Raw genomic sequence first — 4,155 nt, forward strand, 5'->3', positions numbered from 1 at the left:
CTGACTGTGACCCTGGACAAGTTGACTTAACCTTTCAGTTTCCCCAGGCAACTCTCTGAGGCTATAAGTATCAGAGAACGGGAAGTAGAAGGAAGAACTCATCAGAAGTTCCCCCATATCAATGAAATCCCAAGTCCAGTCCCACCTATCCGAAAGTTAAATCATGATTCTGTGAATGCATACTGCTGCACACTTAGAATTCATTATCAACATAAAAAAATTTTCCCCACTCACATTTCATCTTCTCACAATCTGCCACTTCACAAGCCACTTACAAAATTTGCAGAGACCCATCTAACTGCCAAAAATCACAATGGAATTCTATAGCAGAGAGTCTTATTACATAGCATTTCTATCCCTCCTCCCTTTAGTAATGAAGTCAATTTAAGACAATGCTCTGTTTTTTAGTTGAACTCCAATAAAATATGCTAATATATCTGTGATCTCATTGCAGATGTATAGTGGAAAGAACACTGGTTTAGCAGCAAGAGGACCTGGGTTCACATACCACCTGTTACTACCTGTGTGATCTTGGACAAGTCACTTAACTCCTGTGGGCCTAAGTATCTTCATTTGTAAAATAAGGGTACTAGACTAGATCAGGAGTATCAAACACAGTGAACCAGATTAAAATGTAATTGGGAAATATTTAACAAAATAAGTAAAAATACAATAGAACATAGATAATGTTAATATGTGGTTTTCTAAGTCAATGTGCAGCTTTCAGGGATTTTTATGAAAGGTTTAGTGGTCCTGCTTTCTATTGGAGCTTGATACCATTTGAATACTGATACCACACTAGATTGTTTCAGAGATCTAACCCTTCTAATACCAGATTGATGATCCCATGATCCATTCATGCGTGGTCATCCTATGTGACCCCCATCTATGCAATGTACTAAGTGTTTTGTGTCCTCTTGACATTGCTAGGATACCAGCGGAGCATATGGCTTGTCCCTCACTATTGCTAAATGACTGGCCCATCTTTTTTGGTCATACTTTCTCTTTGGTTACAACCTTTATACCACTTTTCAATGGTTCCTTGTTTATAATCTGTCAGCCTATTCAAGCTCACCGTGTACCACTCTCCATCAAATTCCTTAGGGAAAATAATGATTTTTTGTCAAGAAAATATAGTGATATAACTTGAGACTTTGCTTTTAATATTCATTGTTATATAATGTAGCATCATTGTGAAATAGAATCTTTTGGTTGACTCTTTTTACTTAATAATTCTCAGAGATAATCATATTTCATAATTTATATTGTTATTGTTAAGTCATTTCAGTTGTGTCCCACTCTTTGTGACACCATTTGGGGTTTTCTTGACAAAGATACTGGAGTGGTTTGACATTTCTTTCTCCAGCTCATTTTACAGATGAAGAAGATAAATGGGGTTAGTGCTTGAGGCCTGATTTGAACTCAGAGATATGAGTCTTCCTGACTCTATGCCTGGTACTTTATCCACTGAGCTATTTAGTTGCCTCATTTTTGAAAAAAAATCTATATTTTTGACTTTTTTTTTTACTTAGGTTTTACTTTCATTAGAAAATTCTTAACTTATCTTCCTTGGTCACTTTGGCTAAATCTGCCTGTCCCACCAATGCTTCAAAAGCCATGCATTTAACTTTAAGCATCAACTTATGAGCCTAGTAATAGAACATCTGGGCTATGTATATGTGTCCAGGACTCTGTGTGACTAATCACCAACTCAGCACTAGAGTTGGTTGTTGTTTCTCATGCAAGGCTGTCTCTGGTCCAGGCTGGTCCAAAAGAGCTGGCCATCAGCAGCAATCTGGTGACTATATTTTCCCAGGTGCCATCACATTCAAGGAAAAGTTGAATTCATGCCACTAGCTGAACATCTTTGAGTCAAGGAGTAAAAATGTGTCATTGTTAACATCTCCCTTCTCTACACATTCACAGCACTCTAGGGAGGCTTATTGATCTGCTTGAGCTTAACTCAAGAAATCCAGAGATAGATTAGAGCACAAGGCGCACATTTTCTGGTTCTCTGTTTCACATATCTGCTTATAAGTAATTTTCCAAAGTGTAGAGGGGTGAGTTAATATGTATACCAGACCTTGCCCTTTGTCCAGGACTACAGAAATAGAGATTGCGGAAGACTGAAACATCTGGAACGCATTGTCATAAATACAGATATGTATCTACATTCATAAATACACACAATACATACACATACAATATACAATATAGACATATCATATAATAAGATACATGTATATTTTAAGATAGAGTGGTATAATCCTAGGTATATAATAGAAAAAGGAGAGCCTTTAGAATAATTCTCAAAGCCGTGTTTTGAACCGTGTGCATGTATATGAGTGTGAGTGTTTTTGTATATGTTAGACATGTGTATTAGTGTACTCTGGGAATATGCATTAGTGTTAGGGTGTTCCGGGAATACTCTGGGCTATTTCTTCCCTCCATGAATAAACCCACTTTTTTGTCACAAAACTTTCAAAATTTTAGTTCTTAAGGCACACATTTAAATCTAGGGTTGTCAACTATATTTTGCCAAGGAACTATTTAAAACTTGAAATATATTGATTAAATCCATAAATACTGGTCAGAGATGGAAGACAAGGATATGGAATACCCTTGGGATAAATGAATATTGGGGAAATAGTGGAGCTAAATTACCTGAAATTAAACTCATTTTCATATCAAAATCATTGCTACAGGTAGTAAATACTTTATATATATATGCACCTATATATATATATACACATATATATGTATATATATATGTAATGTTGTATTTCAGAGGGGGAAAATATTGCAAGGAACTATTCCCCTATTCTTCTCATGTGGTACTACGAATACAGTTTGGGAAATGGTTTAAGGAATAACCAGAAAGATTTAAGAAATAACTTCTTTGGCAGGGAAGATGAACACTGTTCTGCATTTCGATTACGCAATAGACACTAAAGTAAGGTCAGCCTCTGACCCTTGGCTTAACGCACAGATTCCATGTTCCATTCAAGTCTTTGGTGAAAGAAACACGAATAATACCTCTTTCTGAAGCTTTTGCCATCTCAGGCACAGACTTGTTGGCTGCTGCAATAGGACGAGCTTGTTGATCCATGCCCACTTCTCAGGAAGCAACTTGTAAGATAGCAGTCAGTAAAAAAGGTTATTCATTTTCTGAGTTATAAATTTAGCATGGAAATCTTGCCTCAGGAGTACAAAAGAGTTAAATTCTGTTCTTTCTAAGGAAGGCCAGAAGTTGGAGTTTACTTTCCAACTCCCAGCAAATTGACACAATTATCTGATTCTAATTTCGTTTGAATCAAACACTCTCACTATAGCCCCCAAACCTCTTCCTCCACGCCCCCCCCCAACAGTCAGGTGATTCTGCTTATCCTAAACTAGACCCAGATTGCATTTGCTCGTGATCAGAAAACAACCCTCACAATCATGTGAATCTACTTTGTCTGGGAGATGTTTCTTTGATTATCAGCGTCTCTTTTGCCTGGGATAAGTCTATATGTCTCCATTCTGTCTGGGGTTGAAGAAAGTGGAATTACATTGGTGGGATGGAATGTAGAAGATTAGTTTCATTTGTTTGGTTTGAGTCTAAAGCCAAAAATGACACTTGCAATGGAATTCATTTATAGCCTCTTGCTGCCCCCTGGTGGAAGAACAATGGAATATATAAATTATAATGCAAATAAATACTAAACCAGGCTTTTACTCCCTAGTCCAGGGCTGTCCAACCTTAGGTTATCTTAGGGTCACATTAAAATAAAATAATTATTCAAGGGCTGCACCCAGAATAAAAAATACAATACGCTAATAGAAAGTGGGGGGATGAGCGTCATCAATACGACAAGCGAAAGCACAAAGCAGGAAAGCAAACACAAAATAACAAAGAGACAACACAAAAGTCTAAAGGCAGGTGCATACTGACTAGTCTTCATCATACAGACGGAACGCATCCCACAGATCCGATTGAAAATTCCGTGTGATATGTTCCGTCCGTAACACTGCTTAAAAACACCAAAGAAAATTAACATCAACGAGATTCTTTATTAGCGATGGAATTAAAAAACCTAATACACATTCCATGCAAATTATTAGTTTATTTTTTCGCTTGTGAAAATTAAAACCCACAAGTGGGTCGCATAAAAT

Source organism: Trichosurus vulpecula, chromosome 2 (assembly GCF_011100635.1).
Source record: "Trichosurus vulpecula isolate mTriVul1 chromosome 2, mTriVul1.pri, whole genome shotgun sequence".
Lineage (NCBI taxonomy): Eukaryota > Metazoa > Chordata > Mammalia > Diprotodontia > Phalangeridae > Trichosurus > Trichosurus vulpecula.